The sequence below is a fragment of the Temnothorax americanus genome, unplaced genomic scaffold, assembly GCF_048541705.1.
Source record: "Temnothorax americanus isolate GAGA-0224 unplaced genomic scaffold, ASM4854170v1 Scaffold1, whole genome shotgun sequence".
Classification (NCBI taxonomy): Eukaryota; Metazoa; Arthropoda; class Insecta; order Hymenoptera; family Formicidae; genus Temnothorax; species Temnothorax americanus.
This window is the reverse complement of record NW_027509230.1, coordinates 6,427,083-6,454,265: the sequence shown is the minus strand read 5'-3', so window position 1 is coordinate 6,454,265 and position 27,183 is coordinate 6,427,083. Positions and strand designations below refer to the sequence as shown.

The 27,183-nt window shown below is 37.7% G+C and overlaps 1 protein-coding gene and 1 long non-coding RNA gene across 14 annotated transcripts in view; one reads left to right on the top strand and one right to left on the bottom strand.

Annotated features, from left to right (window-relative positions):
* Positions 1-27,183, bottom strand: part of Rbp6 (RNA-binding protein 6) — a 634,317-nt gene that overhangs the window by 131,338 nt on the left and 475,796 nt on the right. The gene's annotated exons all lie outside the window — the stretch shown is intronic.
* LOC143897511 (uncharacterized) overlaps positions 1-27,183 on the top strand; it is a 218,694-nt gene that overhangs the window by 132,090 nt on the left and 59,421 nt on the right. The window lies entirely within an intron of this gene.

Below are 27,183 nucleotides of genomic sequence, written 5' to 3'. Positions count from 1 at the left end.
AATGATATGATTAATTTACGCGATGTGGTTACACTATATGTGCAAATAAATTATTAACTATATGTAAAATTCATATTATGTGACTATAGTATAATTATTATATGAGTTAATCGCACAATATTGTCATAAATTATTACCAATACTACAGCTAATAACCTAGTGCAAAAAATTGTTGATTTCTTAACTAAATTTGAATCTTTATTAAAATTAGAAATTAACAAAGATTTATAGAGATACAATATAAATTAAATAAGATTGGCCTCCCTAATATCTCCCTTGGAACTACTTATATTAAATAATAACAGTGTTATAAAAGATGATCAAAGAGATGAGATTTGCTCATTAAAGGATAGTGTCGGTGAGATTGATTTTTAAACGGTTCCAACGATGTCGGTCAAATGACGAATAAGATCTTTTGTATATTTTTACGAGAACCGTGTCATAAAGTACAGCTGATCAGAGATTTACGAAGCACGTTGCTAAGAAGGGATGGCAGCGGGGGGCGGACGGCTCTGTATATGGTTGAAGCGCGAGCAGAGCTCTGGAGAGGCATAGGAAGCGCTAGTAGGATTTATGGGACAGGAGAAACAATAGGGATTACCCTTAGCCCCTTCGTTGTTCCACGAGTTCATTCCTTCTCACTCTCTCACGTAGCAACAACTATCGATAGTCTGCAACATTAGAACAGCGAGCGATATTCTTCTCTCGACATTTGAGTAACCGTATGAACTTTAGTGTGTACTTAATTGACGCGTTTTCCACACAGACATGCCTTCGCGTGTTATAGACATATCTTATGCGTGTTTTACGTATAGAATATTTACATTAAAAATCCGAATTAATTAAATTTGGTAATAACCTTTCCCTCCCAAAAGGAAAAGAGGCACCGTATGAAGATCTGTATCGAAGTTTATTACTGTATATATATAATTTTTTTTAAATATTTAATACATAGAAAGATATAAAATACCTAAATTAAGCGAAAAGATTGAGTCACGAACGGAAGTGACTAGTTTAAGGTAATTATCAATTTAACATTTTGACTGACCTCCATGAATATTAATAAAAATACAAGTATAATTTTGATTAACATTTAGCACCGGTTAGTAGTTAGTTAGATGCCAAATGTTAAGAACGTAGTAATAACGCTTGTCACGTTCCTGCTCCGTCCTCTTGTCCTTGCTGTGTAATAAAATTTTAATGAAATTTGCGCGACGATCGCGCCACTGTGGCGAGAAAGTCGCGGAAAAATGCCAAGGGAATCCAGTGTCTTAGCTGACATTTGTTGCGACTTTTGTTTTTCGAGGGATACCACGCCTTTTACGAGGGGGCTGACGGTGGCGCGAACGAGAACGAGGGGACGGGCGGGCTTTTAATGAAAACGCAAGAAGCGTCATGGCGTAAGATAAGACCGCTACCGGAGGAGCCATCCGTCGTTACCTACACCTCTCCACCGTTTCCTCTCTCGCAAAGCGTGGATGTCGTTTCATTATTTCTTAATGCCGCAGTCTTTGTTGTGGCCGTTATATTGATGTATTCTCGACGGTCGAATCAGTTTGAATCTTTCGTTCGATGTTGCGAATTCTCGCATCGCCGTCAGCGACAATGGCTTCGATCAAGAACGAGATTCCTCCATTCCGATCACTACGTGAGAAAAATACGTGAGGTTTCCTTCTCTCTCTCTCTCTCTCTCTCTCTCTATCTCTCTCTCTATCTCTCTCTCTCTCTTTTAGCCCTCGCAAACTGGCAATCATGAATTTCCCTCATTATCTCGAATAATTATCGCGGGTCGCAATGCAGTTTTGTGGGTTTCACGTGTATCGTTGCATTACGAGTATCTACTTCCTGCGATATGTAATATTCAGCGCGCGGCACATTATGCATCCACGTATTTACTTCATTAAAAATACATTGCCCGGATGTGTTTAATATTGATTCTATTTAAATTAATATAATTATCGTACGGTGTATTACCAGTAACGTCGAGCACGAGAGATAAGCGAATATTATACAAAACGCTTGTTATTTTATTATCGTTTACGCGCGAGCTGATTTTATATATGATAAATTCTCATTTTTTTCTCTAATAATTTCTATATTACGTTTTCCTTAATAAACGAAACTTTTCTCAATATTTCTACAAATACAGTAAACATTTACTGGAGCAGAGACAAAAATTTAATATATATTAAATATAATGACATCAATCTCTCTCTCTCTCTCTCTCTCTCTCTCTCTCTCTCTCTCTCTCTCTCTCTCTCTCTCAAAAGTATGTTTGAACATTTTCAGTTGCAATCAGTTTTCAGCGTTATTTTATCAATAGTATACCTCAAAAAGAATTATAATTTTCATCTGTGTAACTTTATATTTATTTCATATATTTTTTTATTGTGTAAATAATAAACAAAAACCACAGGAGAAAACTATAACAAATAATTCACCTGAAAAGTTGTGCAATTACAAATATATCTCATCGGTTTATTTGGCAGTCGGTTTATTTGGCTGCAATAACTTTTCGAAACATGGCACTCGCGTAGATAAGACGTAAAAAATGAACGTACTTCTCCTGAGTACCAATCTACTTTTGACAAATGGAATCGGTATTCTCTAACAAAGAAAGAATAATTCCACCGAGAATGGAAGAGAAGGATAGAGAATCTTGGTTTGCACGTAGATTGAAATTCCGAAGACACGCCGATGTAACCTTAAGGAAATGGCGATAACGGGAAAATGTAACGCGAAGTGGCCTTGTAACTTCCTAAATTTCTTCCCTTTACGTGACCCCGAAAAATACGTAGTACAGAAAGGTTATCGAGGAGGAAGAGGAGAAGGAGAGAAGAGCAGAAAGAGAAGAAGGAGGCAAAGGGAAGACAAGAATCGGCGTCGTCGTCCTCGGAGAGCAATCGAGTTCTGGTGAGTGGGCGAGACGTACCTTATTACAAGTTCGATTCCACTGGTGTTACAGCTCTCGGTGGACCGAGCTGTAGATTGCTGTCTTACTGCCCTCGCCCTTTATATCGCGAGACATTACTTTCTCTCTGAGGTAAAAGCGTGTCATTTCCCTCGTCATCTTTCCATCGGATTCATACTGACGCTCGCTTTAGTCTTTCCGTTTCTTTCTGATTTGTGACCAACTAATTTAAACAGGGCAAAAATAGGGCTAGTAGAACATGTTTGCGAGTCGCTTTTTCCTCTGCGGCTGATACTTGCTGACGAGGTCTTCAGATTTATTTTAAAAAATATTATTTTATTCTTCAATATTGCATATATTCGGAAGAAGCATATATTTATCGCGTGCATAAATTATTATTGCCTGCTATAATCCACTTCATTGGTGCTCCATTGTAAAATAACAGCCGTGGATGCGCCTGGATCGAATTTCCGACGCGCAATTATGTATAATAAAGATAGCTAAAATAACGTATACTGAAAATGCTCATTTTTCCACGCTAATGATTATATTGTTAATAAGCATTGTGTGTCAAAAAAAAATGCAGCTGACTCTTTTGCGCGATATATATTCCTTTCTAAAAAAAGGCACGTTAAATCGATACTCGTATCTCTCGAGGTCTTCTCGAAAGTCTCGAATTGCTTTGTTGGCTCTTTTCCGCGATGCTGATTGATTCTGTTGCTGCGCTAACTTCGTGAGCGGCTGTCATAGCATATTTTGACAGTTGTGCGTAATATTAAGGTGCCAATTCATGAGACGCTGAAAATAAGCGTCAACAAGGTGAACGTGGTGGTTTCGCTTTGACGCTAGCGTCAAAGAAATGAAGTTGAATTTGTTTAATGTTCAGCGTCGTCGCTGAATCGTCGTTAATCGTCCCAGTACAATCAAACATAGACTTCGAAATACGTAAAATATTAATTATTTTCAAGTAATATCTTCAAGTAATAATATATTTTATGGATACATATATAAATAAAAAGATAATGTTTCTGAAAATTTTTGCTTGCTGAAAATGAGCGTCGAGCGTCAACGTGAAAAGTCTGTGATGTCTAGTATATATAAACATCATATGAATAAAATTTCGTTGCGTGAATATAAAGTAGAATAAATTGTTGAAATATTGAGATGATAAATTGATGTATCATTTTAGCGCATAAATAGTTTCTTATTCTCTCAGGAAAATATTTTCAAGTTTTTATTTTTCTCCAAAATATAAGAAGCTTTAAGAAGAAAAAGAAGAAATACTCGCTGCTGTTATCAATAACGTCGCTCGGCAAACTTTACAGTCTCTATATATATTTGCAATTCATCTGTTGATTTTGTCCAGCGTTCATTAGATTTTGCTTTGCTACTTGCTACTATTTTCTGGTTTACCTTTACGTTTTATGGTAATCCCTGGGGACACAGAGCAAAAAATGTCCGTTAAATATTTGCATTGAGGAAAGAGCCATCAGAAAGAGATAGTTAAGACGAAAGTAGTTGCGAGAAATTTATAGCGATGGCTCTAACATTCGCCAGATTACAGTTTAAGCGAGTATTCTATGTAATTTAGGCTAGTTAACTAAATGTTTGTCAGAAGATATGTCATCTTTTTTATTTTTCCAATTAACCCTTCGCAGAACAAATGGGGCTTTCAAGACCCATTCGATATTTCCATTTCGAACTTTACGGAGATTTTACGGACTCATAAAAAGAACCCAAACAAGAATCAGGCATATATATAACGGTATAAATAGATTAAGTATAGTTGAATTGTTTCAGATTTTTTATGGCACCATTACAGCTTGAAAATCTTAACTGGCCAAAAGACCCACTTGTTCGACGAAAGCAGCAAAATTACACATGTTCTGCGAAGGGTTAAACAGTCGTTGCATATATCTACTAACAATTACAGTTAATCACAATTATCATTGTACATTAAAAGATTGTGGCTTTAAAACTCTCAGTATCTACAAGTTTGTACGCATTTAATAATCTCTGAAAATCTCTCCGACAATACGTAAATCTTGACGTTTGAAAATGTGTGAGAGATATATTAATGACGAATGCAATTTATAAAGAAGCTCGAGTTTCTCAAATCAGGAAAAGTGAACGATCCATTTCAATGAGCATACTTCGGTCAATTTATCACGTTACAAAATTCCACAAGCCGTGTATTCTGATTCTGAACTCGCACACCACATGCGATTAAACTGCAAATCTGCGCTTGAAAGCTGGAAGTTATCTCAATCGATCGCGACATCGAATCGAACGCAACGAACCGAGAAACGGTGATTCCCATTCAAACTTGTTTCGTAGCTTCGCGATTCGCGTTGCAATACGATACACGCTACGAGCGCGCATATGTGCACACACGCGTACGCCATCCGAAGAGCACTTCATGAAACTTATCACCAAAGTTCACAGAACCGGATACTTCGGTAACGGCACGGGCTTCGGCGTGCTTAAATTCATTTTCGAACGCGAAGCATCGAGTTTCCACAACCCCCCATCCCGCGTGTGCGGCTCGCATTGTGTGCGCGCATGCTTTTTATTTTGTTTCGCTCCTCCGTTCCTCGCTTGTCCCGGGTTCCTTTTTCGAAGATAAACGAGAACGAACGCCCCCCCCCCGCGCTTCGGAAACGCTCTCCATTGAGAAGTTTTATTTTTTTTCCCCCGAGTTGATTAAAAGCCGCACCGCGACCCGCGCGAGAGTTACAAAGTCGGATTCTGTTACCTGGTGTATGCGGTAAAACAATCTACGGTCGCGGCTCATTTGCAGTGAAATTACGGCTCGCGACATCGCATCAACGCACATTTCAAATTAACGCACTCATTGCGGAAATGTATGTGGAAAAATGTAGTTCAGATTATTAAAAAAAAAAAAAATACTTTCTTCTGCATAAGATATCATAATACACGCTGTATGAAGTTTGTATTATATAAAATGGAATGCTAAATCTTCTCTCTCGTTAATAGTTGAAAAAAAAAAAAAAAACAGAAGATTAATGATGTCGCTTTAACATTATATGGGAGTTTCTAAAGTCGCGGAGCCCATTACATTTCATCGTATTCAGTGTTAACACCCTAATCCTTGGGTGGAGAGAGAGAGAGAGAGAGAGCAGGTAGCTATTTTGTTGCAATGTCACCGACTTAATCAAGGTGTTTTCGACCGCTTCAATTTCACCGTCGTGTACCTCCGTGACTCATGCGATTTCACTGTTCGGCCGGTCTGGGGGTTGAATAATGATCCGGGAAGGGCGAGATAGGGCGAGGAACTTAAGTAGCTCGCGAGCGGACACTCGGCGGAGGGTCGATCCGGTTATTCGACAACACGTAAGTCGACTCCGCCTTCGTCGATGTTCGAAAACTTGCCGGGAAAACTCTGGAGCGTTTCCGACAAACAAATCGGCCTCTTCGTCGTTCGTCGGCCGTTGCCGCCGGAGTCGCTCGCTGCTGTCGCTTGCTGCTCGATATTCGATCGATGGGTCGGGCTGTATTTCGAAGAGACGCTCGGAGGTCGAGACTCACAAGCTGGAAAGAGCTGTTTTTCCCGTGGGGATAACTTTCACGAAAAAAAAGGAGGGCTCTTTTTTTTGGCCCTTCCTGAACGGAACCGCCCTCTTCATTCAACGGCTGGAGAGTGGATATAGTACCTCTCACACCAATGCGGGGATAATGATGGCTCTCAGACCGACAGACATCTGCCTGCTATTTTCAGATAAAACCGTTGGAATCGTGCATACGATCATCCGAGAAATATCGATAACACGCTGCGGGCATATTAATATCGCCCGGAATCTCGCAGGAGTATCAAACAAGTATCAACCTATCGGATAAACGTTTGGCATCGGAATCGTTTGCGCTCTCGCGCGATCAAGCCACTCGATGCAACCATAAGTAATTGCGCGTTCGATATCCCTTTTTTATGTGCGCGACACGGAAATGCGACAGACAAACTATGAATAACACAGACGATCATACCGTATATTGTCCGCTATATATTCAGTGCTAGATAAAACTCGCAAACAAACGATTACGTATAGCATTAAATGTCAAATTGCGACCCCATTTAGCACGCTAATTGTGAAGTACAAATATGACCTATAGACTTTTTTTTATACAACTCTTTTATTCAACGTGCTACATTCGATATTCAGTTACTTTATGCAGTAATCCTAATTTATAGCTTTAATATGAAATTTTTTACGCTCATTACGGGGCTCGATATATGTCGCACCGAATAATTGATATTTCGACCGACAGTTATTTTGGACGGCAGTAACTTGTGAAATAAAAGGTCGGTACAAGTATTGGACATTTCGTAACTGCATCGTCTCACTATTTTCTGTGAGACCTGCATAATTATTCGAATGTAATTTCGAAAGTTTATACGAACGTTTAAAACAGCATTGCCTCTACTAGAGTTCCTGCTCGAAAAGCTCTCGATTACCTCTCGTCTTCCTAAGATCGTAAAACGTATTCTCGGCGTTTACGGTGCCACTCGGACAAGCGTCGGCTGTCTGCCGATGGTCCCTACCGAAGAAAGTACGATCTCTCTAATCGCCGAACGAGGTAAGTTCGCCCTCCAGCTCCAGCTACACCCTGCCAACCTCTTTCTTACGTGAACCGCCCGAGCATCATTTGTAACTTCCAACCCTTCCGACATTAGCGCTGGAACGTTCCGAGGGTCATTTTAAGCCTCAACCATGTTCAAATATATCGAAATATTTTGCGGTATTGAGGATAGAGACATGGATTTAGATTTCAGTGAAAAAAATATTTCAATTAAGAATATATACATTATTGTTATACGATTATATATTATAATACCTTATTTAATACAATGTCGTAATTCAATATGCAAGTTTTCTGATACAAACCATCATGTATCTCTTTACAATACTTGTGCGCAAAAGATGCTTTTTTTGCATATAATAAAAAGAAATCCTTAAAATTATGAAACAATTGCGAAAGAGACGAAGTAGATGCTGGTATTAAAACAATTTAATGTTATTGTTTCCAGAAATGACTGCTAGGGAAAAAATGCGATATGAATGCAATTTGCTCTCATATTTAAAAATTTTTAAATTCTATAATAAATCAATATATATATATATCTTCGCGTATATAATGACATAACGTGAGCTTTATTATCATATTTGACGTACACTATAATCATCGTCTAGTAACTGTCGTTTAATATTGAAGCAAAATTCGGCCAAAAAAAAAAAAAAGAAATATGAAAATATTTTCAAAATAGAATTTAAACAATACTTATATAAAAAACCGTATTTTTTAGTTCAAATTAAATTAAGCACAGGATTGACAAACTTAGGTTTATAGTAAAATTTATTTTTTAAATACATTTTCTTGACGCGCGCACACACGTATCTGTGACCCAGAGGCTCGTTATTTTTGAAATTTTTTGTAAAATGTATACTTTAGTCGATGCACCGCACTATTTATTTTTCCAAGCTTTTCAAGCACGATAAAAAACAATATTTTATATTAAAAGTGAAAATAGAAGTGTTTCTGGTGTCAATTTCCCGATTGCGAACTCAAACACACGCGCAGAGGCCAATTTTTACGGTTCAAATTCCGTTTTGAAGTGCGTCGAAACGGGCAATACGAATACGCGGCCGTCCACGGTCGCGTTGTAAACATCAGAAGATCAATGTTACTCTGGCGATGGTTGACGATAAATAGCTCTGGCTAATCCGTTTTATTCTCGCACAAAAATTCCGTCCCGGCGTTTCGCCGATCGACTTTCCGTGCTGCGCTGCGGAACGCCATGATCAGATATTTGCGTCGCGCTAATGAAACCGTGGGCTACGATCGCGGGCTCACATGTCGGTAATGAAAAACATCGTAAACGCACCAGCGTTTACGAACGATCGCGATTGATCGGAGTTGAGCTGCGAACGGACAAACAGAATGCGAATGTTTCCGATCGCTGGACGAAATATCGGCCGACCGGAAGCTGCTGCTCGTATAAACAAATCGTTTACAGTCGGTACGGGAACGTGCGTTTGTCGGTGGATGATGTAAAAACCCATCCTCCACCTCGTCGTCCCTATTATTCACCGACTCTCGTGCTTGCGTCGCCGGCATCGTTTTGCGTAATTTCCACGCGAATGTTTCGCGCACGAATAGACCAATTGACGCGCTTATACGCGCTGGTATCGTACAACACCCCATGTACATCCTATCATAAATAAAAACTGTATGTCCAACGGGACAGAGAGAGAGAGAGAGAGAGAGAGAGAGAGAGAGAAAAAGAGAGAGCAGTTTATTCGCCGGGAATGATCAGAGATTCGTTTACGGAACACGATGCGCCGATCCCTTTCCGCGCCTGCCGTCACTCCTCCTGGCACCTCCCTGATTTCTCAACCAGGTAGGTACCGGTTCGTGACCCGCGATGTACCAGGCACGACCAGGACCGTCGGCAACCCTTTACGCGCGCGCGCAATATCAATGTTGGTATCTTATGTATTTCTCCGCGCCTTTCGCCTCCGCACGATAATTCATCGCGCCGCACGTTCCGACTGTGACGTTAAAAGTGGTGCAGGAGTGGTTAAAACGGGAATCAAGCTTCGCTGAATTTAAAACATTCGCGATAGTCAAATAGGGTAATTACATCAATCATTGTAGAGAAAGCGCGCATATAACAAATATCTTTTAGGAATAATAAAGAGTTTTTTAAATTTAAACTTGAAATTATTATCTCTCGGTAAATGGAGTTTCCTTCATAAATAAGGCAAAGTTCAAATATTTTTATCGTGCATATTTTGAAATTTGATAAAATATTTTTTTAAATTCAAAACGGTAAGTCTTTTGGAATTGTTTGGCTTAAAAAAGACGTTCAATGCCATTACTCATTTACAATGTCAGATACATTTTTATATCGCTTTCTTTTCTATTCTGTTTTGGATTCGGAAGACTCATAATTTTATTTCGCTATTTCGTTCATATAAGAGAGATATGTGAGTCTCTCTCTCTCTCTCTCTCTCTCTCTCTCTCTCTCTCTCTCTCTCTTCAGGTAGAGCCAGGTAAACTTGCACGTCTTTCAGCCATTGTTAAGCACTCATGTACAACGTGTAACCAAGGGTTTACGTTATCGGATATCGTTTTCCGATTCGTTGTCTTGGCTTAAATTTCGATGCAAGGTAATGGAAGTTCCAGTGAATACTTTCCAGTCATTCTGCATCCAAATTCCCGTACGACTTTCCATTAACTCTCCAGTAGGCACATATGCGCGTTTAATTTCACAGCAGTAAACAGGTTCTCAATCACAATCAAGCGCATAATTTGCATTCCTCGTATGTTTTTAGCGTTACTTAAAAATATTTCTCGTTAAACCAGCTGATTCCTCAATACAGACAAACGCGAAAATAAATTGCTCTTTTTTGCACGTCACCATTGAATAGTGTAGATTGGTATCTAAAACATAACGTAAGAATTTTGCTCTTTATTAATAATGAATAAAGGTTAATTCAATTTATACGTGTCCTATACTTTCAATGGAAATAAATTCTATAGATCAAGGTTTGCAGCCATCTGTCAATTCATTAAACAAAGAAGAATTCTTCAATACATTTCATAAGCCTAGTTAGTCTAGTATATTGATCAATAGTGTCACATGTCAAGAAAACAAAAAAAAATTTGTTTTTATGTGCTAGAATTCATACAGTTTTTATTTTTTCTGTCATCGTAAATAAATATGTCCATAGAAAGGGGTCAACAAACTTAAATTGCAACTATTTTATTAGAGGTTGCGGAATAAAATAAGAAAATTTTAATTATAAATTAAAATTTTTATTTGATTTAAAAACTTTTTTAATCAATTATTAAGTTCTATTAAATTCTAGTATTTTTATATATAAAGTAATTCAGAAAAAAATAATTAATTTTGATATTAATTTTTATAACTATCAAGCGGTATCGATTGGTTCGATTTATACAATAGCACGAAAAAGAAAAGCAACATTTGTCTGTGATTTAAACTGATCCATTGTATTTTTTAGATTATTTCTGTCAAAAAATACTGCAGAGAGAAAAGAGAGGCAACGGTTGATACCGAATTCCAGAAGAATACATGTGGGTATCCGCCCAATCGAACGGAATGATGCAAGCGCTATAACGTTTCTATTCGTTTGAAAATGCACGCCCGACTATACTATTGTTTAAAAAATATGCGGCTCTGTTGCATTCATGGCGAACTGTGCTGTATGCAAACATTCGCGCTGGATTATCATTCGCAGTATTCAGAATCGCTGTTAACTTTTGCGAGCGCTGTTTCGCTGTTACTTTAGTTTTATTTTTGTTATAAATCAGATTACAATTAAAACGCGAGTACGTTCTATATTTATCTTGAAGATTTGTTTTACATTACACAATAGAGCAAAAAATATGTAAGTGTACATACAACACACTATTCCTCATTCTTATACGAAAATATTGTTAGAATTCGAAGAGAAGAAGTAATAATAATTACTGATTAAAAGTAATATGTACATATGCAAGCTTTTTTATAATCTTTCTTTAAATGTAATTACAAGATGCAGTTCGTACAATCATTGGACCTCGTCTGTCGATTAATTAGTTGTGCGAAGAGTTTCGTTAAGGTTTTGTAGGATTAGTTACAGACTTCGGAATAGGTGCACATAGTGGACCGACCAAGCAGCACGAGCACCGCTCGCAAACTTCGGTAAACAGTTTAGCCAATGTATATTAAGACGCTAACTTTACCACCAATTTGCACAAAATGCTCGTAAACTGAACTAGCGTACCACGTGCTGTGCGGCCTCCGGAACTACCGTGGCTGATTTCGTTGTGAACGTCAACAGGATGCACCGAGAGAACCGGACGAGAACTTTCGCCGCCGAGAATAGCGTTACAAATTTTCACATCTGACATTTCCTCGCATCCTCGCGAACAGTGACTCAATATTATTGTGAAGCGGCATTTTTATTTATCATAAACCGATGACTGTTTAGTTGTTTTCTCACAATCTGGATAAATATTTAAGTACGGTCTATGTTTCCACCGATTTCTTGTTTTAGTTGAAAATTATCCCATAACAGAGAAGATATTTAATCGATTTTCAATATCTATGTTTTAATAGTTCATTGTTGATATGAATGCGCTTTTATATTCTTATAGGATTTTCAAATAATTTTCTAAAGGATGTAGGCTTTGTGTATATGATCATTTTATATTAATTCTCCATAGAAAGCCGAGTAGCATACTATAAACGGGCAAAGTTCATTTAGATTAAAGTAATTATTTGGATAAAATGATTATGTATAGGTATGTTTGCTTTAATTCTAATTTACTTAATGTAAACATAGCTGAGAGATACGCCTTTTTGACAATTATATATCCGTATTAGCGATACTCTCGCAGATAATTTTATCTTCAATCCTTACAAGACCGGTCTTAGGGAAACATGGTCTCTAGACGAGGGTTCGTGTCTGGTTAGGATAATGCTGTAGCATGATTGTCTTTACTGTCACCGCAGAAGCGGCAGACTAGTCGTTGCCGGGAAGGGATCAGATCTAGGGGTTACAGTTAGGGGGCTGCGTTCCGTACGTTTTAGGGGCTTCTTAATACCATTACTTCTGGTTTCGTACCAATGATAAAGATCGGTAATGTCTTTACAACTTAATTATTTTTCAACTTAATTATTTTTCTATTAAACTAAACTTGCGATATTATTGAACGCATAACATACATTTTGTATGTATTCTCTGCACGTTTTGCTTATTACATTAAGAAATCGAATTTTTGAAAAGGGAATATTTCCTTCAATTTAAGAAATTCTCACCACTAATTAAAATCTTTCTGATATATTTCACATCTCTTCTGTAAAAATTAATAGAATGATGTACTAGCAAATAATGAACAAATTACTAATACAGATAATAATAATTAACATATGGGATCGCAATATATGATCACATCAGGCATTGACTAAAATTATAAACTATACAATAACCATTGTCATAGCATCTCGTTAAATTTTCCTCAAACTTTAAAAGTGTTATTTTCTAATAAATATGTAAGCGATTTTTGCACGGCAAAGAATCAATCAGATTCTCTCTCTCTCTCTCTCTCTCTCTCTCTCTCTCTCTCTCTCTGTAACTTTTTAATTATAAAGTTTAAATATCTTTTACTAATTAAGTCTCGTTATTAAAATTCTGTTAAAATCCCCTTAGGCTGAGTAAAGAATAAGATTTTATCATATATTTGCAGCACGGAAGTTTAATTTCTCGGAGGTTTTTGATTCTCTCTAGGCTAACCAACATTCTGATTATGCTTCAAATTCAATTTATTTAGTTCGTCAACTTCGTGAATCTCACACGAATATCCTGCATACTGGTTGTCATTCCGTTGTAATCGATCAACGCCGAAGTCAAGACAATCCGGACAGAACGTTTTTTCCGTGATTTCATTTGCCTCCCATTCCACGGCAGAATGGTTTATTTAGTGTACGTCAACCTCGTTTTGCGTCGGCCGTAAAAGGATAATCGTGTCCTTCCAGGCCGATCTGCAGACACGATGCGCGCATTCTTCGGGTTACGTAACAATGAAGTATTCAACATGCGACGGTGCCGTATGTCGCGGTCGGCTGGAGCATCGTTGCTTAAGTAAAGAGCTACTATACAAGCGCCAGCATGTCCTGGGGGGTTACGCCGTCAAGAGTGCGAAAAAATGCACTTGCACCTTTTTAGATTTTCAAGAGATGGGGAAAACGTTTAATCAGAGACTACTGTTTTTTATGAACTAAACTGTGACACAATAATCTGTGCTTGAATATAAGCGCGTACATATACACACGTACACACTGAATATATGTATATATTTTAACATGTGTTTTAAATTTTTGTAATTGCGCTGAAGATGGCTCAAAAAGGGACTGAAACGTACATGCTATTGACGATTCTTATTTTATATTTGTAAGATATTTTATATTTTAATAGATAATACACTCGTTTCACGTACCATCACTTGGCTCTTATTGCCTTCTTTATACCTCGTAATTTGAATATATATTCAGGAGAACCTTCACATTTATTTTATATAAATTTTTCTACTATTTTTTATTCTCTAATATTCTATAAGAAATCTTAAACTTTTTAGAGAGAGCTGTAGGAGCTTTCTTGTTTCTGGCACAATATATATACGCGCGCGTATAATTCCTAAGTATTTTAGTAGATTTCCAATTTATTTGCGTATAATTTCCTTTTTCTCTTTCACTTCCTGTAAACGTTCTGTTTCTTTTATTTTTTTCTCATTTAAAATCCCTCTAACGCCTTGCTTGTCCGTCTCTCACTGTTCGGGTAATACGCTTGCTTCGGGTTTTATCACGTCAGTATTGACTCCGGGTATTAGGTTCGAAGAGAATCGCTCGTATCGCGGCAGATCGATAATTCGTAGCACACGCGTTTGTCGACTTACGTATACGCATACGCATATGTGTATCTGCTACGTGCACCATGACTCTGCATTAAACATCGAGCTGGGCAAGCCGCGCTCGGAAACCCAGCCGCGCTAATAATGACAGTGATAGCAACGACGATCGTGGGTGTGCAGTTACGTGCGTTGCGTTTGCGTATACGTGTGACACACAAGCGTTTTGTATTTTATTGACTAGTACGTGTACTAGCTATATAAACTATATTTGTAAATCCTTCTAGTTGTACAGGTGGTAAATTGGTTAGCACGGCATTCAATATTCTTAATAAATAGACATAAATTAGTTATTTATAATGTGTCGCGTAATGAACGGAAGCTCCAAGAAAATAATCCGGATTTTTCTTATTAAATACTTAAGTTTTCTTTCTTTTCTCACGAATTTAGTTCACAAAAAGTTTCATCACGAAATAAACGAGAAATAGTAAAAATATAAAGTATTCAAAGAATTCTGATGAGTTGAACTCTATAAAAATAGAAACAGCAGGAAAAAAAGAGTATTTGAGATAGAAAACAAAACTTCATATAGATATGTTTTATCGAATTTATGTAGACCATATTGTTTATCTAAATCGGGATAACGCTAGAAACTAAAAATTGCAAGTCTTATGAAGAATTCTGTATTCAATAAAATACGAAAATAATTAAAAATCGTTGTAGCCAAAAAGGATAACGATACAATTCAGCATACGTATGAAAAGATTATAAATCAGAGTACCTAGATTGAAGAGAATAGTCAGGACAAAGGTATGATTGCTCGTACCGTTTTACAAAAATAATTTTTTCAATATTCCGGACGCGTGATATATCGGTGTCCGTGAAGAATCGTGAGGATGCGATATTCGAATTCCGGCGGGGCAACGGAAACAAGGGCAGCAAAAATTTAGAAAGGGTAGATTATGACGCGGAGTAAACGATCGGCATATATAGGGTAACAGTCGGGTATAAGTGGACTCCAGGGGGATGGTACAAACGGGAATTTAGTCTGGCTCTACACCTCATAAATTTGAGTTATTCTCGTGGCCTCGTTTCCTCCCCTCTCGTCTCACCCCCGCCCCTTCCCAATCCGACTTTCCGTCGCGTTCTTAAGGATTCTCCAGGAAGTGAGTTATCGTCGCCCTCAGCTTCGGCCTCCGGCAGGCGGGGGCTCGCTTTTCCGGGGGAAAAATATTAGCAATGATACGTCCGATATTTCACTCGTAACTTGAGAGTAAAGAGACACTTGGCGCATTTTCGGCGCATGAACGTCACTCTCGTAAACAACGAGAAACGTGACTGGAATATTTTCGGAAAGAAGAAGGGAAGAGAGAGAAAGAGTAATTTGTTCTGTTCTGAACATATATATATTTTCCCTCAAAAGAAAAAGTATATACAATAATTTCCAAAGCGATGTACGAAATGAGATATAACAAAATATTACATGCATATAGGGAAGTAAACAATGGTTTATAACTACACAAAACGATCTATTCCTATGTGCAAATTAATTTATGCAAATATTAAACACAATTATTATCTAACAAATAGAATTAAATTATTAAAACTTATATTGTCACTCTACATTTAACATGTACAATGAATATTTCTGAATAAAAAAAAAATAAGAAGCAAAAATATAATTATAATGATCTTTTAAGCCAATGACATACATTACAATTTATTATTAAGAGCAAGATTAACTATATCATGATATACAGACTTAATTACAGCAATTTCGGATTAAATTAGCTTTAGATAAACAAGTTCAAAATACACGGTAGATCTCGTAACAAAATGTTATGAAAGTTAAATGATGTAAATATTTACTTACAACAGCATAGTAAAATAATTATAGCAGTATGAAAGAAGTGAATTCATCATATTCGTTGGTTTATGCAAAAATAATATTGCGATTGAAACAATAAACTAAATATATAGTCTTTCTTCAAGCTTTTGCTTTTCTTATTGCATAATACCGACACTTATATAGAAATATTTTCAATAATATAATTTTTTAAAACGAGTTTAGATGTATCTACCTACTAATTACTAGTGCCAACGTAGAGCGAGTAACTTATGTATAAGGGTCAAATACCCCTCAGGCCGTGCTAAGACCTGGTTTGCCGGTGATCGAGTTGATATTGACACTTAAATCTGCGACCTATTATTTGGCTCGGTTACTTGCCAAAACTCGGCTCTAAATTATAAGAATATGTAATTCATTCCGTATGCGTGTAAAGAAAAGCATATTCATAATTCTTCTCTCAAATCTCGGATTTGCGCAGATACATAAAAAAAAAGAAAAGAAACGAGAGAGATGGAAAGTTTTTTTCGATCTGTAAAACAAAAGCGCACTGGAAAACCGGCTGGAAAAGAATTGCGATGTTGAAAGTGTAAGAAGGCATTCGTTGAAGAAGTCCCTATGGTGTAGGATTCGATTCGAATGTTCTGCTCACCGATTGGCAGACAAACAGTTGCCGTTGACGAGGTAAACGTAAGATGATAACGACGAGGGCAACGACGACCGATGACTCTTCACCAATTCCGCGGAGAAGGCTAACTTTGCGCGAGTAGCGGCTCGCTCTCGCGAGTACTGCGGACTTTCGCAATCTTTTTAATTGTATTGCCGCGAAAGTCGGTGATAGGAAAGTTCGTTCGGCTACTCGCTCGGTTGCTCGCTTGGCGGAGAATTCGTTCTCGCCGTTGTTTCTTCCATTTCGCTCTCTCCCATTTCCTACTTCTTTCATCTCTTCTTCGCCTTCGCCACCGTCTTCGGAATAAAGGCTCCTTCCGCCTTTCTCTTTACTTAGGTCTTACTTTTTATCCGGACTAACTAGAGTAAACAGAGGATACGCGGAAAAATGTCCCGCTAATTTTCTTAGTGTATGTCGCGCGATCTATGTAATTTGCTATTTGTCGCTCATAAGAATTGTAAATTCGACATATCTCTCATTGTGTGTATCTTTACACAGAGTGAGATGCATGTGATGATGATTATTATATAAACTACTCGCGCTGTTTCCACTTGCATTAAATTATTGTTACATGAAATATTGAATTGTATTGTTATTTCTTCATCAATATTCTATCTTCATTAATGTTCGTGTAAAAGTTACAAATTAGATGAAAAACAGGAAAAGCATTGTTAGCAATAAACTCAATAGTGATCTTGCAGCGTTCAAAGAAACGGAATTTATTATCAATAATTTTAATTTTCACCTTTTGACAGAGAGAATTTATTAGTAATTGAGAAAAATTCTATATATAAGCCGGTGTTACGGTATTTAAATGATAAAGCGGCGCGTTTATCCTGTATGCATTCCAAAGTTAATTCAGTTTATGTTTCGCGCTTCAAAGTCTTTTCGAAGCTTTGCAATCTCCTGAAGTTTCGGTCGTGAAGTCGCAGGGGGTTGTCGGTGGTGATGGCGACAAAGTCGGTGGGTGTCGATTCGAAGAGGATGCAGAAGCGGAGCTGAGAAGAAACGAGGGTAGGGGGAAAGGGGAAGAAGTGGAGTTAGGTGAGGATGGTTTTATCCTCCCCACGGGCAACTATCCTAACAACACCTGTATCTCGTCGACACCTGTAGCGCACCGACTCTCTTCCGAGGGAACAGAGGATGGGGAATGTCGAGGGAGCGAGCGAAGCTGGAGAGATGAAGGGGATGGCCGAAGGGGAGAGAGAAATATAATAAATTGCGGCCACGAGCGCAGAAACAACGGGATAATAGTGGAATCGGTGGATTATGTGATACACCGAAGGCGAAGCGAAAAATCATTCTTATACCTTTTTCGATATCGCGTTCTCCTTGCCGTATCGCGATACGCGTTACGCGGATTCTCCTTCTTTTCCCTTTCTCTACTCGTCGCGCGTATTTTCAATTTCAGCGATAAGCGTGTCGCATGATACAGCTATAAACATCCTTGCGTGCCCAGTTACGAAATTACATTTATAGAAAGCTCATTACATTAAAGCGATTACATTGTTTGGGTTTCGTTAAAACACGATAAACGTAAATTCGTAAATTATTTTGAAACTTTATTTATGAGAAATTTGCTTCGGTAATTTTTTACGAGTTTCTGCATGTGACATTGGAAGTTCAATCGAATTTGTAATCAAGAAATTGTCCATTAAATCGCTCCCATTCATTTTCACTGTAATAACCATTGTGTCTAATCTCTGTTTTACAATTAGCTTTTAATTTCGTTCAATTTATTAATAGGTAATAACTTTTTAAAAATATCTATTGGTCCTGAGATTCGAGCGTAAATATTTCTTTTCCATAGAAATCATTTTCGATATTAAATAAGTCCGACTATATTGTTATTATATTCCAATATTTATCTGTAGAAACTTTTGCTTGAGAAGATAAATCATGTCGAAGTATATGTATTAATAGTTTTTAAATCGCTAGTCCTTTTATTTAAAAATCGTACAGGCGGATATATCGGGGCTCCTGGGAACATCACTAAAGATAATACTCGATGGGTGCGAACGATAGAGCGTGCAAACGGCGCACGGAGAGAGATTGGAAGAAACCGGAGAGGGACAAGGGGAGAGGGGAGGACATCGCATGGTCGCCGCAACATACGTCGAAAACAGGGTAACAAATCATAAGCGGGTATACGGTGGTGCCAGTGACCATTGGCCGCAACGAATAATAGACGGGTATGGCCGATGTCGAGTATCGATACGTCGGACAATCGAAATGAAGGGCTGCACACGGACCGTGAAAGCAGGCCTGGTGGCCATCCCCCGACGAACGGACGAGCAGAGCGGCACAGCCGGGATTGCTATCCCCCTCGATACCGACCAACCCCCCCTGCCCCCCTCTTTACCTCTCTCTACCGACCCCACACCATGTTCACCCGCATGGGACGCGATTCGATTGCGAAGCGCTATCCGTACCGACCTTCTCTATCAGTTAGTAACCATCTCCTGCCGACTCTCCCCCTCGCTCGCATTTCGCATTTTTTCCCTCTCTTCCTCATGAAGTTCTCTATAGGGTGTTCCGGACTTATCGCAAGCTTTACCGTAGATAATAGGAACCGAGCTGAGGTGGAACGACGGTGCACAATCAAGACGTCGATACTTTCTGAGTCGTCTTACTTTTAAAATGAGGCAATCGTAGTTTTCGATAAAATTTTAAAATCTATAATCCTCATCTCACGGCCCCTTCTCGACAGTATTAAACTTGTATTCGACTCATATTCAGGTTATCGAGCTTACCTCTCCGGAGGTTTCCTCAATCCCCATCTACGTGATAATAACAGTACAATGTCATAATAGATGTGATATTAAGATAAACGATCTGCTCGACTTGAGTCGATGACTGTGGAATAAACATCCGCAAATGTTCACGCGTTTTACTGGCGGTATGAAGCGTCGTTCTGGTGCCGCGATAAAAATCATTTCGGGAGTAAGGAGTTAATATTGTATCACGCTCATGTGCACCGGTAAATATGCAGATGCTGCACATCGGGTGGGAATAGCGGGCATAACCTTGGTCGGCTACGTCGACAGCGGAGGGTCTAGCGGGAGCGATTTCCTGCGGAACCGGTTATATACGTGTCATTCGTTGCATGATTAATCGTTTAATTAGCGGCAGTGTTATGGCAGCACGGTTCCAGTCAGCCCCCAATCCCCACCCGCACCCCGGGTTGCAGGACGCAGCCACCGTGTCACCGACGAAGCGTCCCCCTACGCCGCCGCGCCGCCGCTACCCGGTTGGTCCCGGAGCCGGTTGGTTCGCTGGGTTGGTTCAGGTTCTCGAACTGACTATTAATCGTACCACGACGGCTATATAGTCGCTTCCGGGCCGGAAGTTTCGCCCGCGTGAACGTAGGCAACGAACTTTCCAGAGAGAGGAAACGCCTCGCGCCGAGGAAGCCGATGAGCGGAAGACGGGATTTATAGTCACTCTGGAGTGTAGCGTTAGGAGCCTCTCCTTTTTCCGAAACAATGTGGAAACCGTTATCGATAATATACTTCGCCTCGTATATTCATGTTCCCGACACGGTCAACGAAAACTATAATTCCTAATAATCCAATTGATTTCGATTGTACATTCGAAACTTCAGGTGAAATTATGATATTTATAAGCGCAAATTACTATTATATCCAATAATGACGTTTGCTTCTCTCTATAAGGATAACCGTTAGCAGTGAGTTGCAATTATATTTAGTATCCTGCAAAAACCAATTTTAATTAAATTCTAACAGAAAATTAAAGCCAAATATTACATAATTTTCAATTACATTGTCCAATATAACCGATTTCTATCAATAATTCCTTTTATCGTTGATGAAGTTAGTTTTTATTATTCAATATTATTCAATAATATATATATATATATATATATATATATATATATATATATAAAACTGAAAATTAATTTAAGTGTGACATTTTCATGTCGAGTAAAACTTTTCTCGATTATACATATGACGCTTGAAACACGGATAATTCATAAGAATGTTATTAACTTTTAAGCACAATGTGATTATTTATGCAAATTTGAGAACTCGCGCTGCGCTGGGAACGATCGCGCAACGGAGAATCATACGTGCGAAAATGCGAAAGCAGCGGGAGAAAAAGCCGGGATATTTAGCGGCTGTAAAAATGCGTAGAAAGAACGTTCGGGCTGCCGCATAAAAGTTTAATCTACTTAACGTTTTACCTTAACTGTTGAATCACGTGAGCGTCGGACGGCGTAATTTTTGTGTAGATTCGTGATAATAACCGCGGGCGCAATTACGCTCCCGGCTACGGCATACACCCGCAAAAATGTCGCGGAACGCAGTCACTCGCCAGTTAGGCAATTCGTCGAAAGAGATTAATATATAAAAACGGAGTTTTCGCGCGCCTTTCGATCGACGATTTTTCGCTTGTTACTCGTTAACGAACTTATGCGTTTAATATTTTTTTCGCTATTATACACATGGCGACTTCCAAAGCCAAGTATATTGTCGACTCTTCTCGTCTGCAGAATCCTCAAACAATCTCAAGTCGATGTTTCTTTAAATAGGTATAAAAGATTAAGGAATTGTATTTATTTAAAAAATGGCCAGAATTTTTTAACACAGTTGCAACCACGATCGAAAATTATCGCGATTCCGCCAATTAACTTCAAATTTCGCGATGTCATGCGAATTGATGTACGAGAGAACGATGTAATTCATGCATGCATCCCCTGTCCTATGGCAAGCCAAATCACCATTTTTGTTCCCATCCTCCATCGACTAATCGGCGACGTTTTAATTAATATGCTACAAATGTGCCGCGCACGCGAACATTTCTATTTGACATATTGATTTTTGATTGGTAAAGGGTGGCACGAATCAACACCCCTTGCAGAAAGTGAGCTCGGTGACGCTGAATTTTTGTTACGCGTTATGATCGTGTTCAAAAGACCGCGTCCCGCAGCTGCCGCAGAATTTTGTAATTAATATCGTTTTTCTATAGTGCAATAACGCATAGGAAACGACGCGGAAACGAGCAATGGTATGCCGTTTCTCATTCATTTTGATGTGCAAAACGTCTGAATTCTATTATGTCGATTGCTAATGCTACGTCCTTTGATAAATTATAAATAAAAGCTTCTTTACGAAAAATACAATTTATTTAAATATGCAACTTTTATATAACTTATGTTAAAAGAAGGTGAAAGAGCTTATATTGACAAAAATTAAATTTTTTTAGGAATTTTTAAATCAATTATTACTAGAAAATTATGACATGTAAGATCAAAATATTTACATTGCGTGAATCCACAAATTAATATATATTTTTGTAATGAAAGAATAAATGTCCTTCATATATATATATATATATATATATATATATATATATATATATATAATTATAATAAATAGATTAAAACAAACGAAGATGTTCTTGTAGCTTGTAAATATTAAATATTAAAATAAGAAGATGTTAGCATAAGATAAGATATTAGTTTTGTTAATAATCCAGTAACAGTAATTATCTTCAAAAAGATTTTAGTTAATTAAAGAATTAAATATTAAATGTATTAAAGTTAGCACAAAGTTTTTAGATTTTATAAATCTAATTTGTTAGTGTCACAAAGATTAAGAATATCCATTTTAATAATACATTTCCAAAATACATATTAATAACATTTTAATAATACATTGTAAGTCTTAAATATCGAAAAGCGTTTATTATGACCATACATTTTGACCTTTTTGTAGATAAAACATGTAACATACGAGAGTATTTCATGTCAACGCTGCAAAATGTGGAAAAACCAACCCCATGGGGTTGTTTGGTGGTAGCTTCGCGGTTTGGCCAACCGGAAATTCAATCGACTTTAAAATTTGTCTACGAGAGAAAGCGAGCAGGCAAAAAGGAGGAGAGTTGGACGGGGGAGATATGGATGGCGGGAAAAGAGCGGAAACTTTTCCGAGGGGCGACGATCGATGTACCCCGTAGAGAGGGGTGGAAGATGACGGGCGAGAGTGCGGCTTCGAAAATGTGCGGACCATTTCTCCGGCACAAGCCTGTCGTGTCCGACAACAATAATGAGGATGCGGCACAATGGCGATCGCGATCGTCGCGGCTATTGTGCGCGCCGCGCCGCTTCACGTCCGCGAAATCGTCTCATTTTTGTACTTCGCCCAATTTCCTAGTATAGTATTCTCTGTATTTAGGGAAAGTAAATTCGTCGACGCTTTACTCTACGTTGCTAATATCGACGAATTATCGACGTCAATAAAACATCGGGATTATAGATAAAAGAAACGAATATAATAATTATTACAGAAGAAACAAAAAATATAAAATCGATAATAGGATGGCTAAATATAAAAAATATAAATTTATATAAAAAATATAAAAATAGAACGAGTAGTTTTAAAAACTCATTCATTATCTTAAGACATCACGTCGTTAAAATAAATATATGTGTACATTTTATAATAGAATCTTTCTTTTTTTTTGTTCAGATGTCTATTTTTTCAAAAATTCGATTCTACTGTGCTCGGGATTTACAAGGTGATAAATGGCTTCAAATTGTCTTTGAATGTGCGTTCGGACTATCCATTATTATTCGAATTAATCAGTCATTCGTTTCACGCGAAAGTGTCATTGCGCATCACGCTATCAACCGCGATCTAATCTCGCAGGCGCGTATCGATATTGTCACGAAATTCCCAGGAGTGAGATATATGCACGAGGCGAACTTTTATCGCTCAGCCGGATTCCCCCGGAGGAGGTAAAGGCCACGACAAAAACAGAACGTAGATCCCAAAGGAAAATGGCTATGGTCAGTTAATAGTAGATAAAAAAAAGAGAAGATGCGAAAGCGAATAGAATGGAGTGGAATTTATTCCGTTACTATTTATTATTATTTATCTTGTTTTCAAATATAGATACATGAATGCGTTATTATTATTATATATAATGAATAATCGATGTAACAAATAGAAAATTTACAAAAGAAATAACTAATAAAATAAGCTTAAATTATGTTGAAAAAAATAGAAAGATAAAAAAAAAACTACGATAATATAGTATATTAACGGTATAAAAATAAATTAATGAAAGCATACACATATTATAATAATATCACCAAATTAATTGTGTACTTATTATTTTATTAATGTATAAAATATTTATAAGAACATTAATAATTATCAAGCACAATTGATAATCACAATGAATATTAAAGAGTTATTTTGTTCAGTTAATTTTTTTAAAATAAGCTGTGCTTTAACGGAATTTTGGTCAAAGTATTGAAAAAAGATACACACAGTCATATTTCTAGAAACATTAGCTCTATATACTTTTCGAGTTTGTAATCAGAAATATATGGGGCACCATATACTCAAGTGGTCTTCACGCGATCGTGTCTAATTAAACCCTTCGAGTTCAAAGCAAAAAAGAAATAAACGAAAGTTGTATTTACTGGCAATGTAAAAAAACGGACGTATTCTGCACGTATCGCTTTGCGCTTCTCTCGTGAACCAATAAGCGCATTCATGCGAGCTACCTGCAATTTATGTCGAGCCGTACGAACCGAACTAATTTCAGTAACAACCGCGGCGGGTCAGATCGAATGTAACGCCAGTCTCCCGCGGGAGTCCCCGTCGCTGTGTCCTGGCACGCATAACCGGAAGCGGTACGTTTCCAGCGCGCTACGGTCATCTCCCTTTTTTCCACCCCCCCCCCCATTCTCCCTTGACGTCCATCGCTTTTTTAAACTCTCGTGCCCGCAGTCAGTCGAACACGGACACGGCGGCGGACATCGTCCAATTTTCCGCATTTTATTGTATTTTATCGGCAGCAGCGGATGTCTTTAATGCAGTTGCTGCGCGAATTTTTATCCTTTCGCGAAAAATATTTGGCTTTGGAAACACAGTATACGATTACCAAAATAATTGATGTAACTTTGTGCCATACAGTATACAGTCAGTAACGTCAATATGATTGTAATCGAACCGAAAACCAAGTTTGAAGTTTACAATTAAAATCTTTTATTCGATCTAACTGGTCATCTGTATTAATTATAATCATCATGACGTTTCGACCATTGGTTTTGGTCCTTCTCAATCGATGTAACTTTTGATGCTAATAAGCATCCTTCTTTTAAAATTACTGTAAAGAATTTATGAGAAATATCATCCCTCAGGGTTCGAACCTAGACTTCCCTACCATCCGTGACGAACATCTTTATCAATTCCACCACTAAGACATGTGGTGATATTTATCGCAGATAAATATTAAGATAAACAATAATAAAACCAATAAGACACAATTTTTTGGTCAACGGTGTATAATTAAACCAAATCAAACATTTTACTAATGGTTGAAACGTCGTGACGATTATAATTGATGATAACCAATGGTCGAAAAATGTCATGACGATTGTAATTAATAAAGATAGCCAGTTAGATCGAATAAAAAATCTTTATTATTAAATATTTACTGGCGAAGTAAAAATTTCATTGAAGTTTAATCTTAAAAATCGAAAAATTTTAATAGATAATAGTTTTATTACAGAAATAGATTTTTAAATCAGTCAAAGCGTTTCCAAAGTATATTAGAAAAACCAAGTCGTAAAATATGGAATATTATGTGACTCCATTTATGTGACCCATGATACATCAATCATCCACTTTCGTCTGAAATCGACCCGATCGAACGAGAAATATTTTCGGGAGTGAAACGATGTCAAAGCGGCGATATTGAAGCGCTCTGTTTTCGATAGAGTCAACGGCTGGTGGATCCGTCCAGGGATTTTTCCATCCGAGTAAAAAATACTTTTTATTACCATGACGCAGCCGCGATGAACTTTCAACGTTTAATCTCAAAGAGTCGGGACGCGTTTCGAGCGAGTCCGCGCTTTTATTACGAGTGTGCCAATCGCGCGTAATCGCGCTCGCACAATCGTCGTCCGATTGGTTCGTTAAGTGTGTATTTATATAAAATCGCTTATCATAATTTACACCATCGCGCGTTAATATTCAGTCGGCGCTATCCGCAATTCGCAGTTTTCAACCGGGATTTATATTCAATTATATCGCGTGGCTCGTTTCCTAAAACCGCTCGATTGGAGTACGATTATAGATTGAATGGCGAACGATTACAGATATAATTCGCGGAAAAAGTGATACACATTAAGCGTGCATAAATTTCTCTTTTTAATACCGAAAGGCTTCTATAATATCAAAAGGATGAGAAATTAAATTCTCTAATTAATAATAAAATAAATGCTACAATAAATAAAATCAGTTTATTAATATTTAAAATAGTAAAAATAGAATCACGCACAAGAGTAACAACTAAAACGATTTTCAGCAATATTTTTAAATATTTTTTCCGACTAACTCGTAATCAATTTGTACCAAATATTGTAATAAATATATGCATTTCAATTCATAAAATGCATATTCAAAAGGATGATTTGTATGTGTGACGTCTCGGTTTTAATTTTGAATATATTCCGTCTACAATTTTAGCAAAATCAGAACGCACAAGTTATTCTTTTCGGACGTGCTTGAAAAAACGAAACTACAATGTACAGCTGAGCGGCATTATCTTTAGCCGCGCATGCATTTATAAGAGAATAAATAAAGAGCAATGGTATCGGGGGCGCCCCTCGGAAAGTGCATACTGCTTGAGATTTAATTACAACGCTCCGGAGGCTGCGCCGGGCAAAAAGAGTTTGTAAGAACTCATGAATATACGAGGGCTTTTACGACGACGTTAATAGAAAGGTTCCTGCCGGCCTGCAAAAACGCAGCTAAGCTGCGCCCTATTCGCTCGCAGTTTACCAACCCCCGGGCCTTTCGAAGTATCGAACGGCTAAGTTCAATCGGGAGCGCGATATTAATATGCGCAAAGCGCCCTTTGGCGAGCCCTTCTCATACTTGACCTCGAAACGAATAATTCCATTCGCCCAGCACGGGAACTACCGTACCAGAGGCAGTTAGACTTCGCTAGAATATTACCGCAATCCACGTGCGTCTATGTGTGCGCGTGAGTACGTGTATATGTGTGCGTGCGTGCATGATAATACGACAGTAAACTAATTCTATTAATTAATTAGTGTGCATAAAGCGTTACTGAATTTGCTTTACATCCAGTATTTTATCTTTAATATTTATCAAACCCAGAGCTATTGATACCGAGATCCGAGTTATATTTGATAGAGCGTAAAATTTTTTAAATTATAAGGATTAATAATATTGGAGTTTTTACGTGATTAAGTATAACCGTAGAGAATAACAGTAGCTAAGCGAGATTTTTTTTCAATTAATTCTCCTGATAAAAACC